At 38.7% G+C, this 16,358-nt stretch overlaps 1 long non-coding RNA gene across 1 annotated transcript; it reads right to left on the reverse strand.

The window, feature by feature from the left end:
* Window positions 1-1,729: 1,729 nt before the first annotated feature.
* LOC116755925 lies at window positions 1,730-4,103 on the reverse strand. The gene is made up of 4 exons (XR_004350497.1): window positions 3,294-4,103; window positions 2,683-2,796; window positions 1,921-2,004; window positions 1,730-1,782 (listed from the first exon to the last, which is right to left on the reverse strand). It is a non-coding gene; the product is annotated as an uncharacterized LOC116755925 (long non-coding RNA).
* Between the last annotated feature and the right edge of the window lie 12,255 nt (window positions 4,104-16,358).

Below are 16,358 nucleotides of genomic sequence, written 5' to 3' on the forward strand. Positions count from 1 at the left end.
TCAAACATCTACTCTGATAGTGCTATGAGCTGAAAGTGTAAGCACAAACCAGCAAATTCCCATTTCAGGAAGCACAAACAGTTCCCAAAGGTGTCATAAAACAAAGATACTAAAGATAGTAAAAGAATTATGTATCTATTTCACATATAACATTACCTCACATCATTTTCCCATTATTTTCATTGTAATTTAAAAGAGTATTTTGGTTTCAGGGCATAAAAATCATGTTTGATGATTTTTATAAAGAACTATTTTATAAGGGTCATAACCAAGCTGAGTGCATCCCATTTTCTCTCCAAGGCCTACAGTAAATTCAAGTTTCCTTCAATAAAATATTGACTAGCTAACTGGTGGTTCTTCAGGATCTTGTGAACATTGACTGTGATGGCTGACCCAGATGCCGATCATCAGACGAGCCTACAGAACTACTGCCATTTGGCAACTGACATGTCCCATTAGATTTCAAAATAAATTTCAGAGCATCGGGATACAAGCACAAAAAACAAAGTTAACTATACTACACCATAAAGACAGAACTTATAACCGGATCCTTCAATCAAAACCCACCCCACAAAAACAAAAGCTTTAAACCCTAAAATTAAAAAGACTAAAGTCATTTATTTAATGAATATTCCAAAGGCACATATGTATACTTACTCAAATTATTTTGAACAGCTTAGTTCAATTGTTCTCTGTGTTCTATCTTCTGTTCCATCAGTTACTACTGAGATGTACAAAAACTGCTTTTTAAGCCAGTAAAATAAGCTTAGGATTCCAGCTAATATTCAGGGCAGACAGGCCAGCTATGCTACAGCGAGAACTAAAACCATCTGCTAGTGAGTTCCTCCAGGATTCCGTGGAGTAAGCTCCATGACCCTGCTTTTGGGTGGGAGAGGGACATGCATCACAACAGATTTCCTGTGCTCTGTGAAACCCTCACTAGAGAACAAACGTGTGCTCCCGACATGGATGATCTGTGACAGGGGACAGTGGAGGTCCAGTCATACTCAGTGGACGGAGAGATTGAAGAAGAGTCCACAGGTTTAAGGACAACCCTGCATCACCCAGACTACTTGTCTCTTCTGCTGCAAATTGGTATAGTAGATGATAAACTTAAATTATCATTTAAGATGATAAGCTTAAATTTTAAAAAATAGGAAGTTAGGGTAAAATGTGCCAAAGGTGAGCATATATTCAAAATAGCTTCTTTGGATTAAATTGTCATTAAGACAGTAGGGATATTTGGTTTGACTTTTTTTTTTTTTGCGGTACGCTGGCCTCTCACTGTTGTGGCCTCTCCCGTTGCGGAGCACAGGCTCCGGACGCGCAGGCTCAGCGGCCATGGCTCACGGGCCCAGCCGCTCCGCAGCATGTGGGATGCTCCCGGACCGGGGCATGAACCCGTGTCCCCCGCATCGGCAGGCGGACTCCCAACCACTGCGCCACCAGGGAAGCCCCCTGGTTTGACTTTTAAGAAACATTATTCATGGCAATGTCCCATTTAAAATCACACTGCAATTAGAAATATAGCAACTACCGTGGCATTTACAGTTCTCAGAAAGCTTCACAATCGGTTTCATGATCAGAAAATAAAGCAAGATTTCAGTTTGTTTTCTTTACAAAATTGTTGTATTTCTGAAATATAAAGGATTGTTTGCTTTATAAAAATGTCAGCTTTGCCACATGGTGTTCCAGAGATCTGACCTCAAAAGCTTCTCAAGTTTTACTGTCCACAGAATCTTTATCTGTAACTGAGACCCATCTGTTGTTTTCCATTTGAAGCTGGAAACAATTAAGACAATTCTTTTCTGCTTTACTTTTAAAATAAAAATTGCAAAATTAAATAGTATCTATTTTCTTTTGCATTTTCCTTTAGACTAATTTTTTAAATGTGAGTTTAAGATACACAAATTATCTTACCTTCTTCAGCAGTTTATAGCAAAGTGAGAGAAGTTGGACCAAAGTAGCCATTATGCATCTTGTCTTTGTAATACTCTTATCAACCTATAGTGACAGAAAGCAAGCAAATCAAATTCTTATAAGGAGGTCTTCAAAAGACTTTAGCATTTATTTAGTTTGAAAATGGTAAAAATTTCTTCATTATAGAAATCTAAGGGATCTCAAAGGGTATACAGATTAAGGCATCTGAGCTGACTTGATGACCTGAGGTCCCAGAACACAGAAGCAGGGATTGTTGCCCAAGTCTCATGCCAATTTCATGGAACCCCAGGAAGAATGGATGGAACATCAACCTGTTCTATTTCAGATGGTTTAGGAGCTTCTCAAAGGCACCAAATAGTGGCAGTGAACCCCCTTCTTTGCACTCTACTTTTTTGCACTCAAACTCCCTAAAACAAACAACAGAAGCCCTTCACTCTGAGGGGTCTGTGCCCTAGTTAGTCAGGTGATGATGTTGGGATTTAAGGGTAGCTGCTCCGTGCTATGGTATTAATCATGTCCAAAAAGCTAATTTACTTGGTGAACCTACTACTTCCTGGGGTCAGTTATAACTGCAGATGATAAATAGTCCTTGCAGTCAAGGCAGGAAAAATGGAAATAAATTGTTCTTCTGTGGGTATTAACACTTTATTTGAAGAAAAAGGGGCTGGAAGCTAACCTAATAAAAAAAGAAGTGTGAAAGTTTCTCAAGCGCTTTCCTGAATGTCCCACCCTTCCTTTTACCTTTAGAAACACTTGATTCTGCAAAGGTGTGTTAGTTACTGCCTGGAGCTGGTGGCACAGAGGAACAAGCTTGTTTATTTCCAGGAGAAGCATAAGCTTATCATCATCTTTCAGCTAAAATGTAAATAAGGAAGTTATAACAACTCCAATGAAATTCCATCTTTTATTTTTTTTTTTATTTATTTTTTTAATGTTGAGCCTTCTTTTAATTTATTTATTTATTTAAAAAAAATTTTTTTTGGCTGTGTTGGGTCTTCGTTTCTGTGCGAGGGCTTTCTCTAGTTGTGGCAAGCGGGGGCCACTCTTCATCGCAGTGCGCGGGCCTCTCACTGTCACGGCCTCTCCCGTTGCGGAGCACAGGCTCCAGACGCGCAGGCTCAGTAGTTGTGGCTCACGGGCCTAGTTGCTCCGCGGCATGTGGGATCTTCCCAGACCAGGGCTCGAACCCGCGTCCCCTGCATTAGCAGGCAGATTCTCAACCACTGCGCCACCAGCAAAGCCCCTGAAATTCCATCTTTTAAACCTTAAATACCTTTATAGCTTAATAATATACCCTCAAAGTGGGTATTTATGACATCACCACCAGCACCAGGCAAGGATACGTGCATTACCTGTTTTGAGAAAGCTTGCACACTTGAAGCAAGCTTCAAACCCTCTTCAGCAAAAACCTGGTAGAAAGGAAAAACATCACTACATTAGGCGTATGTCATCTAGATAGTTGGTAAGAAATACACTCATGGATAATTTTCATACAGAATTTAAAAAATAAAACCTAAACATAAAAGGTCTGTCATGGGACTTCTATGTTTTTTGTTGTATCCAGGAAAACACAAGAGTTTAACAGTATTCAGAAGCAGATTTCCCAGACCTGATGCAGAATCAGTCCCTGCAGTGGCTCCCCTACACCGGGACACCTCCAATTACTGTGCAGGATCACACAGACATTTGATACTTAGCCATAAAAATTATACCTGGGCTTTTAGATGGATCCGAAGCTCATCTCATAATATCCCCAATTATAAGAGGGTGTTGAATCTTGGAACATGGGGTCAAAAGGGTTAGATGAGGTCAAAAGCGTTAGAACATTCCTGCTTCCAGCTCAGCAAGATAGAATTTGTCACCTATACACATTCTTCAACTAGCCATTTGAGGGGATTGTTTTTTCCCTAGTGACCATACATTGTACAATTTAGTGAGGAGAAGAGGATGATGGGAAAGAATACTGAAAAATACTTTAGAATATTTGGGATGATTATTTTTAAATGGTACACAGAATCTTTTAGAGTGAGAGATACCAGGGAAGTGAAGACTGAGCTTCAGGTGGCAGCAGGAAGAATGAAAAGAACAGGGCAAATTTGAGAGTGATTTGTGAAGAAGAATAATAGATCTTGGTAATAAATTAGATAAAGCATATGAAGAGGAAGGAGGCAATAATTTCAGGGTTAACTTTAATTCTCTTTCCAACAGCCTTGCTATCACTGGATAACCTGATCTCAAGGTCAAATTGTCCTTCACATCCTTCCCTATCCTTCAAAAGGGAAAACAATGTGGGCTTCTCATTGCCGTGGCTTCTCTTGTTGCGGAGCTCAGGCTCTAGGCGCACGGGGTCAGTAGTTGTGGCTTGGGGGTTCTAAAGCACAGGCTCAGTAGTTGTGGCTCATGGGCTTAGTTGCTCCGCAGCATGTGGGATCCTCCCAGACCAGGGCTAGAACCCACCTGCATTGGCAAGCGGATTCTTAACCACTGCGCCACCAGGGAAGCCTCTATTCCAACTTTTTAAAAAGGGAAAAACTCACTTATAGTCAACTTTACAGAAAATTCCGAATGAAGTATTTTCTATAATTCTGCTGACTCTGTTGACAATCATCCTCTCAAGCTGAAACCCCTTCCCTGAAGAGGCTCAGGTGAAAGCACATGGGAATGCCAAAGGAAAACACGTAAGGTTGATAAAGTGACAGAAATTTCAGATTTCAAATGCAAGAATGCCCTCGGTTCTAGAGAGGCAAACAGACTACCATGAGAGTCAGGGAATTAAGAAAGGACTCTGTAATCCACTTATCAAGCTAAGCCTCCAGGTAAGCGAGGAGAATTAGAGCTAGGCCTATGTGGAGTTTCATGAGACACACAGGGCAGAAGGGTGAGTGTCAGTATATGTGTCTCTCCCTGAATGCCCTAAATCATCAGGAATATGGAAGAAGAAAAGGAAACTAACATGTACTGAGAAGCTATAATTGTCTAAGCCCCATGACAGATGCTTTCTTATGTGTTATCTCATTTAATCAATATCATTCATCTAATTCAATAATGAAGAAGCCAAAAATCTTTCCTCACATTCAGGACAGTATAGGAGAAATCCATTTGCTGATAGGATATTTTCACCTACTTGGGAAAACCTAAAACTTAATATTGCATCTAGTGACTATTAAATCCCATTCTACTTTATCCCTATAATATTTGGTTTTTGTTTTTCCAAGAAGATAATCAAAAAGCTCCAAAAAATGCTACTGCAAGTCTTCTAATTTTCTACCACTATCTATAGTATGCATGTGTTGTGTGCACAGGTAAACACACAATTACAGTAAATCATTTAGAAAACTAGCTATTACCAACTTTTATGCTACAGTATTAGCATAAAATGGAAATAAAATCTACCTCTGGTTGATGAATTAAATTCTGCGAAGTTTTTAGTGGACTCTCTCTCCTGAAATAAAATGAATTATTAACGAGGTAGGAAAAAATTATTGCCTTAAATTGATTTTACACTAAAGTTTTAGAGCATTTCATGCATTAACATACCCAAGTTTTAAAGAGTAATATTGAATAGACTAAAAATATTTTGAGTATTCTCAAAACAACTTTAATATTTAACTATTACTTCTTAATGTACTTCAAAAAATTCCAGGTAAACATTATATATGTTCATTTTATGATATAAAGAAACTTAAAACTGACAAGTTATATTTAAGTTTTATTTTTCCTTTTTAAACTTTTTTATTTTGCTTCATAAGTTAAAGATATAAGACCTGATAATATGTCTTAACTGAAAGGCCTTTGTTCCATATGGAGAAAAGATCCAACCAAAAATCAGGAAATTCTCATTTTTTATTCTAATTTCAACTCTGGCAGGAATTCAGTTGTTTTTGATGAGGCATGTAAGTTAAGTTTCAATTCTGAGTCTATGAAATAATCATAATAATATTTGTGCTACCACTGTCATCAGAAGATTAGGGAATATCACATTGACAACTACCAAGAAGAATTAAGTTCTGCCCCTTAATAGCTATGAGACGTGAACAAAATATTCTTATTCTCTGATAACCTGTTGTAAGGATCAAATGAATTATGAAGCAGAAACTACTTTAAAAACCATAAGGCACTGGTAAGTGTGAAATATTTTAAAACTATAATGCACTAGAAAATCTAAAATATATAAATTATAAAGAAATATGAGTAAGTGCATATAAATGATAAAGAAATTATATAAATTGTTAAGACAACCTTAAACAATAGCCTGAAGAAAAGCTATAAAATTGCCCAGGAAAACTACAAAACTGGATATTGTGAAAACTAACAGATGAGTCTCAGAAAGAAGCAATTAGATGAGGCTGGTAAACCAACGTCTTAAGGGAAAACAGAAAAATTGTTTGGGGAAAAACAGGTATACCGACAGGGTGGGTAGAAAACAAAGCCAGCTTGAGATTTTACCACAATCATATTACCAAGACTTGCCAAGTTGGCACAAGATGTTATCTATTACCATTATCTGTTCCCATCAAGAATTCTAATATATTGTCATCTATTTATTGTGTATATCTGCTCAGTCTCTTACATCTCAGGTGTATTGTTCAGAGTTTTGATTTTGATTCAGAAAGGCTGGTTTATCAGTCAGAGTCCATTAAGGAAAACAAAAACCACAGCTGTTATTTTATCAGAGAGAGTTTAATATATGGAACTGGTTAACCAAGTACTAGAGGACTGAGAAGGCAGAAAGGGAACACAGAGAAGCTGAAGGAACAAAAGGAAGAGCTGGGATTCTTAGAATTTAGATGCTTGGAGGTGAGGCCCCTGCAGAGCTGGTTCTTGAACCTTGGAGAAGGGGGTGGCAGCCAGCTGGTGCTGGTATTGCCGAGGGGGCAGGATGAGGCTGGGTCTAAGCGTACAGAAATAAACAGAAACTGGGACAAACAGCTGCTGCAGGGTACAGAGCTACTGTTGAGTGAAAGCAAGCGAACAAGGGAACAAATTCCCTCTCCTTCCTCCGTCCAGCCTTGCCCTGTCCCTCTGGTGTCTGTTATTGTTGGAGCATAACGGCTGTCCAAGGAGGAGTGTTTTCTCAGGCCCCCAGTCCCAGCATCACGAGCAGTGTATAGCAAGGGTGGGTTTGGAGCTGAGAGAGAGGCTGGAAATCAGCTCATAAGCTTACTGGGTCTCGATTTCCTCAGTTATAAATGGGGATAATACTCTCCTGTATACTTCACTGGAATGTTTTGAAGGTTAGAAGAGAGGGTAGATATAAAAGCATTTTACAAGCCATAAAAATAAAAACAACTGAGAATTAGCCTCCCATAAATACTTGAATTTACTGTAATAGGTATTTCTTAGAAGAAATGTGATCACCTTCAGAACTAATGGTTTTGAAACTAACAATTTATAATGTTTCCCCATGCCCTCCCTTATCCTCGTCTATTCGGATCATGTTAACATCTAAGATACCAACTTACGAGTCTTCTAGGGGAAATGACCAGGAAAATTGTGTTTTTGCTTTGGTTGGTAAAGCATGGTAATGTCATCTGTGCAGGATACCATGGGTCACATGGCAGTGTTTTGAGCACATGGCATCACTGCTGAGAGTGCGCCAGGGGAGAACACACAGACCTGAGTGAAGGCGAGGCGGAGGGCCTGGAGTGTGCCTGCTGAGGCTCGAGCGGGCGTGGAATTCCTGCAAAGTCTCTTGTTTTACCTTAAACACGTGTGCGGAGTTTGCATTCTCCTCCATGATATGCACAGAATTGTTTTAATGTAAAAATTCTCACAAATCTTTGAGTACAGTCTGGTGCTCTGTGTATTCTATAACCTCTTATTATTATATCCCCTCCCCCCAGGGTATGGCTCACTTATTTGGAAAGGACCAGGCATATATCACTGAGATTTTCTTCTTCTGTTTTCCCCCCATCATTACCTTGTTCTTCTGGTGGACAAGAGATGTAGAGATCTGAATTGAGACTGGAGAAACTGGCAAATTAAAATCACATATGTGTTTGATACCACAATGAAAATGAAAGGCAATTTATTGCTGGTAGAGATTTGGGTATTTGCAGTCATCAGAAGTATAAGATAATCATTGCTGATTCAGTCTGCTTTCTATCGGGTTGGTCAAAATGTTTGTTCGTTATTTTCCATAAGATGGCTCTAGTAGCATTTAGTTGTCTTTAACTTCACTCGAAACAATTTTGTTAGATTGTATGTGATAGCTGTCATATCCACGTGCATTTAAAAAAAGACATTAAATTGATGAATTTTTGTGTAGCCATTTTAACATTGAAGATGGAAGGAAAAAGGCAACATTTTCATCATATTATGCTTTATTATTTCAAGAAAGGTTAAAACACAGCTGAAATGCAAAAATAAAAAAGATTTGTGCAGTGTATGGAGAAGGTGCTGTGACTGACGGAACACGTCAAAAGTGGTTTGCGAAGTTTCGTGCTGGAGATTTCTCGCTGGATGATGCTCCACAGTCAGGTAGACCAGTTGAAGTTGATAGGAATCAAATGAGACATTAATTGAGAACAATCAACATTATACCACGCGGGAGATAGCCGACACACTCAAAATATCCAAATCAAGCATTGAAAATCATTTGCACCAGCTTGGTTATGTTCATCGCTTTGATGTTTGGGTTCCACATAAGTTAAGCAAAAAAAACCCTTCTTGACCATATTTCTGCATGTGATTCTCTACTTAAACGTAGTGAAAATGTTCCATTTTTAAAACAAATTGTGATGGGCAATGAAAAGTGGATACTGTATAATAATGTGGAACGGAAGAGATCGTGGGGCAAGTGAAATAAACCACCACCAATCACAGCAAAGGCCTGTCTTCATCCAAAGAAGGTGATGTTGTGTATAAGGTGGGATCGGAAGGGAGTCCTCTATTGTGAGCTCCTTCCGGAAAACCAGATGATTAATTCCAACAAGTACTGCTCCCAGTTAGACCAACTGAAAGCAGCACTTGATGAAAAGCATCCAGAATTAGTCAACGCATAATCTTCCATCAGGATAACGCTAGACTGCATGTTTCTTTGATGACCAGGCAAAAAAGCTTGGCTGGGAAGTCCTGATTCATCCGCTGTATTCACCAAACATTGCACCTTCGGATTTCCATTTATTTAGGTCTTTACAAAATTCTCTTAATAGAAAAAATTTCAATTCCCTGGAAGACTACAGAAGGCACCTGGAACAGTTCTTTGCTCAAAAAGATAAAAAGTTTTGGGAAGATGGAATTATGAAGTTGCCTGAAAAATGGCAGAAGGTAGTGGAACAAAAGAGTGAATACGTTGTTAAATAAAGTTCTTGGTGAAAATGAAAAATGTGTCTTTTATTTTTACTTAAAAACCGAAGGCAGTTTTTGGCCAACCCAATACTTAGGTTCTAGGTCCCAATTCTACTGCAAATGGTATCATGGCCTCTTATCAACAAGAGAAGACTTCAGTCCCTGTTCTTGGTTAGTACTTTTTTTTCACTCTAAATTATTACATTACTAAGCAGAAGGAATATCTTTTTGTAAGTGTTGAGAGGGTTAGTAGTATTAGGAGAGAATGGGGAGTCACTACAAATTTCCCTCAGTTCTAAGACTGTATCTTTATTAAAATCAGTTTAATGCCTTTGGTGTTGGGATCCTGGGTGGGGGTCTGGGAAATCCAACATGACATTCAATGTATAATTTTAAAAAATTGTTCTGATATGCACACTTGTCAGTGCAGTGGTATACACTCATGCATACAGGTACATTACAGTTGAAGTTTGAGTCTAAACAGTCTAATTTGCATGTACATTTTAAGGATTCATCTGAATCATTTTTGACTATTGGCAGTTTTGCATTGTGTCTTGGGGACATTTTCATATTCCTTGCTTAAGAGCTGGAACTTTTTAGTCATCCTTAGGATTGACTATAATTTGAAAACAAATCCAAAGAAGATTGGCATTTCATCTGCATTTCCTATTGAATTATACCAAAAATGTTTTGTTTATTTGTTGGGGGGAGAGGATTCTCATCAATTAGGTTACATATTCCTCAACAAAGTTAAAAGCCCTAAAGGCTTTCTTTTGAAAGTTGGTTTAAAACTTTTTGATTTTGGCCGCAGGGGATCTTAGTTCCCCCGACCAAGAACCTGGGCCCTGGCAGTGAAAGTGGAGTCCTAACCACTGGACCGCCAGGGAATTCCCTAAAAAACTTTTGAAAGATCAGTTTGGTGCCAGAGTATTCATCCTTCATGTGGATCAGTCAAGCATAGCAACTTCTTTTTAGCTTTGAAAAGGTGGCAGTTTTTGTAGCTGATATTTGCATTTCTGGCATGTGAGAGGCAACATTCTGAAATTTTTTCATTTAAATGCTACACTGTGGTAGCATTTTGATGGCATTTGAAGTAGACTTTGTGGGAGCCATGTCAAGTTTAACTTTCATGGCTTATGTTGCTACCAGGAAAAAATTAATCACCTTCCGTTCCAGCTAAGCTCATATATGCAGACAGTTGACTGCTGTATCCCTAGATCCCCTTCTTCCTGGAGGCTGGCAAGCTGCCTTTGGTATCAGTCCCAAAACGTACACTTATTTCTGAGATGCTACAATTCATCTCAGGCCAGAGGTTGTTTGGTAATTGTTTAGTTTGTAATGTGTCGAATCCAGTTGTGATTTCTGTCCCATTTTCCTCACTGCTGGCTTGATGCTGACCTTCAGGTCAAGTTCAGTCACACCTTTCTCTAGGGTGGTCTAGTTGGCTTTATTAAAGAGCACTTCCATTTCCCAGCTGAGCCTTAAAGACTTTAAAATTTTGAGGCTCCTCATTATGAGTATGTATTATCCGTGTCCCTGTGTAGGAACACTAGTATAGATTGTTTAGGAAAGGAGAAGTTCTCATAACCCAAAAAGAGGCGGATGAGCTACTCACAAAATTAGTTCCTCTCAAATATTCCTCACCTGCCCCTTCCCAGCTAACAGTAGTAGTAGGGGATCAGTGACTTGATGGGGCATTTTCTGATTGTTTCATGTTAAGATGCAACGTAGTACCACGCAGGTTGATTGCAAGTCTGCAAAAATGTAACCCATTTCATAAAATGGATTAACGTTTTACCACAGTAGTGCTTAAATCACAGCGAAACTGGACTTGTTACAGTTGATAACAAAATTCTTCAAATGAGTATGATTTGACTATCAAAGGATTAAGAGAAGTCTTTGGAAAAACTGATAAAGCCCTCAAAATGTTTTTGTGAAATGACTCTGTGCTGTGAAATTCAAACATGGAAATGTGAACGATGTCATGTCCTGCTGTCATACAGTTTGTCAGAATAATTTCTTTCCTGCCAATAAGTCAATACTTGGTATTTATTCTTAGTTAAGTCTAAGAATCAAATATAATTGTAGTTATGCCTAATTTTAAAAAATAAAATACACTATTTTCAGAACTTGTTTCTTTTTTAAAAACAGATAAGGGGTCATTGAAAGGTTAGTTACTATTTAACATGAAATTATGGGGCTTGTTGACCCTGAATTTAAGTAACCTTTTCCAATATTGTTAAATAAGCAAAACCTCTTGTGGTCTTTTTGTCTATATACAATAGAATTTTGTTTGGGGGTGTAGAGAGTAGTAATTGTATGTGAAATTATAAAACTGTTATGATTAGTAGAGAAAATCTGGATGTACCAAAAAGTATAAAAAAGAATATTAAGATTTAATAATTTCTAGATACGTGTGTATCATGCATGTGTATATGTATAATGAAAACCATGTTTTTAAAACATTTTATCTTGAGCATTTTTCTCACATTTTAAAATATTCTTGTAAAATAATTTTTCATGTCTGTATGGGTCATATATATAAGTGTACCCTGAATAATACTGAGAAAGAATGCCTCTCTATATACATATTTTCTCATGTCTCTACTTCCTGTATATGATTTCTACTTAAGAGACTCCATAAATCTAACTGAAAGAGGGCCTGCGAGTTTTATCTAATGGTGACAAATTCCCCCCAACCATCGCCCACCTCTTCCAGTTATTTATTTATTTTTTAAGTAGGGACATTTTTATTGATCAGTGTGTTTTTAGAAATTTTTATTATAAGTATTTTCTGTCCATTAACTTTACTTACTGAATACACACCAGCACTTTTTTTTACTCTTATAATTGAGGTAAATTTGACATACAGTGAAATGTACAGCTCTTTTGTGCATAGTTTGGTGAAATTTAATACATGCATACGGCCTCGTAACCACCACAACTACCACCCCCTCCCATTTGAAATACAGAACATTCTTCCACTTTGAATCACTCAGTGGGCATTTTTTTTTTTCAACCCTCCCAGATGCCTAAAGTTGAAGTGGAATTCCTCTTCTTGGGGCAGGGCCTCCAGGCTGTGTTTGCTCTGACTGGGAGGTTGTTAGGGTCACGGAAACATTAACTCTGGTTCTGATGGTCATGTTGTGGGTACAAAGCCCCGTCGCCTAGTGTTAGCTTAGAGTTACTGTCTCAGCTCCCACCAACATGAAAGAGTGTGTCTGTCACATTTTCTCTTTCCTTTCAGGTGCTGAGCTTTTTATACCACCAAATATCAACAAAAGAACCCAGTGGAAACAGCCTTCTAGAGTGACTCTGACCCCAGTTAGGAGGGCTCTGGCAGAGAAGGCTGTTTTCCTTCCACTCCTCACTCCTCGAGGCCTGGCTGCTGGGAACTGGGGAGAGTAAGACCATCTACCTTAGCATTACGGAGAGCTGCTCTGTGCAGCAGACCTCAGCAGACACCAGTTCTATTTTATTTTGCGTACAATCTTAATCGTTAGCAAGGCTTTAAGCTTTAACCCATATAGCATCATTTTGTAAAAATTACTGTTCTTCTAATTAGCGCTGACTGAGCATATTTCTGGTATTTATGGTAATCAGGACGTTGGGTTTCATTCCCAGCTACAGGTCGGAATCATATTGGGACCGTAAGTAGACAAATCACAGATTGATTTGTGCCTCAGTTAATTGGGAATGTTTCGTGGCTGCTACCTCAAAAGTGTGAAGAGAAGTTAAATAATGTTTTCGAATTGTTTTATGTTCCTTGAGGAAAGCCTTATGTATAAACAACTAATGGCTATTAGTGCTCCCAACGATAGGTCTGATTTAATCATTTAAATGACTTCACCTTGAACTAAAGCAGAATGAAAAGTGAAATCTATCCTTTGATATTCTAAGCTTTCCTAGGCTGACAGCGGTTATTTTGTAATATCTTTGCCAGGTCATGTGCTTCCAGTTATAACTGGTTTGAGCCTCCTATCACTAAGTGTCCATGTGGACTTTTTTCATTGCCTGTGAATGTTCTGCTAGAGTTAGCAGCGTTAGAGCTGGAACAGATTAGAATTTCCGAAACAGTATTGCGTACATTTGGGATGGTGAGCAGCGTGCATCATAGGCATGAGCAGCAGTAAGTTACTCCTTTTTCTCCAAATGTTCCTTCTTTTAACATAATGTTTTTGTCAGTATCTAGGTCATTTCATTTATTTTTCTTTATGGTGCTTAACTGACCTCTGTCTTTTAGTTATTTTCTTTGGAAGAAATGAGAATGTTATCTCTTTGGTGAGTCTAGAAAAAAGCTCAGTTCATTTTGACAGTAGTTTGTGGCTGACTCTTGGGTAAGGTTAACAACCTCTTTCATGCTTTTAATACCAGAACCAGACCTTTATTACTCTACGTAAACCAGCAGGATGTCAGAGTATAGGTATACCCAGAATTGTGTAACTAAAGAAGGTTTTCCCTAATATAGCAAAATGTAAACTATAGACTCTAGGTGTGTTCACTGTATAATTCAACTTTTCTGTGTGTCTGAAAATTTTCTCAAAATAATAGAAAAAGAAGGTCTATAATTAAGTGCCCAACGTTGAAAGGCTGCAAGTGCTTTGTGACTACTCTTTGGTGTGGATTAATGAACATGGTTACTTATATGACATTTTAATATATTATAGTGCTCTTGCTATGGATAATAGTAAAGGGACTCTATCCTCTGAGCAAGATGGAATTTTATTCATTTGGAGAAGTAGCAGGTGGGAGCAGACCTTCCAAATTGAAGGCAAAGTCAAGGGCGAGTTTATGGGGGAAAATGCTGTGTAAAGGCAAAGGAGAAACTCCTGGGAGTGATGAATGCTTAATTTGGGGGAAAGATTCTGTCAGCTTCTAGAGAAGAGTATATAACTCTTCCCCCAAATTTGGGATCTTCCCAAATTCATGTTGCAGGAAGCTAAAAGCCTCAGTTACTTAGTTTGTTCCATGGAATCAGCTTTGTTCACTCAGATGCTCCAGACATCAAAAGGAAACTTGCAGAGGATTGTCTCCTGTAATCAAAGTGTATTTTACATTTAGACTTTTTAAAAAACTGAGGCAGGAGCTAATGTTTTTATTATGCCTTTATGAATATAGCTTGGTGTTATTTCTTAGCACTGATGCATATTTCAAAATAAATTTATTTTCACATATACCTACATATATATACACATATATTTATGTGTGTATATACATACATGTGCACACATCTGAGGGATTTTTCATAGCCACAATTGAAGAGGATGTTTTTAAAAATAAATAAAACTGACGATTCTTAGTAATTTAAGGTGACTACAATTTTGGGAAGCAGAATTAGCTTTTTTTCCTCCTCCCGTGCCAGCCCATAACCTGCTTTGCTTCAGTAGAAGCACCACCTGGACAAGTCCTTGGGAGTCTTTGGCTGTCCTTCCTTGTCTGTCATATTTAGTAACAACTGAGTTGTGGATGAACATCTTAGAAGCTAGGTAACCATAAATGTCTGAGATCTGTAGACAAGCCAAAGTTAATATGGTGATGTTTGGCAACCCTGAAGGCCTGCTCTTGATTCCTATTTTCTCTGTGTTCCCTAAACCCTTGCCTATGCCTCATGCTTACACTAGGCTGCTCCACCATTACTCTTACTAGCTTTGAAGTCCCATGGAACTTCAAGACCAACAGATGTCCTCTTGGTATACAGAAAGGACAAAATCATGGGTCCACTCATCTTAGTGTCCTTGAACAAAGTCATGGAATCTCACTGAATCTTGCTTTTCTACAACCTTGTGTGCCCACCCAGGCTAACCTGGGTTTCTCAGCCTCGGCACTGTTGATATTTTGGGTTACGTCATTCTTTGCTGTCCTGTGCCTATAGGATGTATAACAGTATCTCTGGCCTCTACACATTTGATGCCAGTGCTATGTACCCTCTACTCCTGTTACGATAATCACCAATATCTTTAGACATTGCCAAATGTCCCTTGGGGTTCAAAATTGTCCTCAGTTGAGAACCATTGGGCTAAGATGACGTCCAAATACTTACTAAAAACTATTCATCTTTTTTTATGTGTGAGGAGGATTCTTTTTTTCTGCAAGTGTGAATTATATGGATTAAGTGAGAGAATTCACAAAAGTGCTTTGAATGAGATTACACAGTTGTTTAGCCTTATATTGGTATTTCTCATTTTAAAATGCAGTATAGCATTTGGTCCTAGGATGGCCTGGGAGTTCCCATTCTCCAGAACCACGTCCCATGCCTCCCCTTCATCAAGACCCTCACCTTTAAGGGGGTAATCGACTGGGGGTTCATAGACCCTTAAGGGATCTAAGATAGAGTATTAGGATAAAATACATATTATCCTATGTATTTTATTTGATGCAGTTAAAAATATTCTATTATTCTGAGGGGTCCACAGGCTTTACCACCCTGCCAAAGAGGTCCAAAGGTTAAGAATTAACCAAACTTCAACCTGCCCATCAGTGAATGTTCATAGAGTGTTGACAGTAGTGGTTTGGGCAGAAACTGAGGTGAACAAGGCATACCTCTCTCAAGTCAATGTACCCAACTCCTAGCTGATTCCCTGATCCTCCAGGGTAAGGCTTAGTCCTCGCTGACTAAGCCCTTCTGTGGCTATTTCTGCTTCTCTACTCTAGCTTGCTAGTGCCGGCCAGCTGTGCCTACTTACCAGGTCTCCAGGGTGGGGCATTCAGGTCTTTCAAGGCTGTCTAGGCAAACCTGGAGGCTATGAGAGTGGTTCTGTAGGGCTTCTCCCTGGGAATGGTAGAGATACCATCACTCTCCTATGAGTTATTGAATGTGTGTGTCTTTGGGTGTATGTGTGGCTCAGGATCATCGTAGGGCATTTAGGCTCCTTTATAAGAGGTAGAATTCTACAAGATAATAGTAGCTAACAACCCTTGTGATCACCTCCTGGAGGCCACACATTGGTATGCAGACGTTTACCTTTGATATTTACATCAGCTGTGTGAGGTAGGCATTTGAATTCAATTTTACAGGTGAGCAGACTCAGGTCACACAGCTAGTTGGAAGCAAAACAGTTTCAAATTGCAGAATCTAAAGCCCATGTTCTTTCCACTATTTTATGCTGCCTGCCAGTGTTGGAGACAGG

This window comes from Phocoena sinus, chromosome 6 (genome assembly GCF_008692025.1).
Source record: "Phocoena sinus isolate mPhoSin1 chromosome 6, mPhoSin1.pri, whole genome shotgun sequence".
Taxonomy (NCBI): domain Eukaryota; kingdom Metazoa; phylum Chordata; class Mammalia; order Artiodactyla; family Phocoenidae; genus Phocoena; species Phocoena sinus.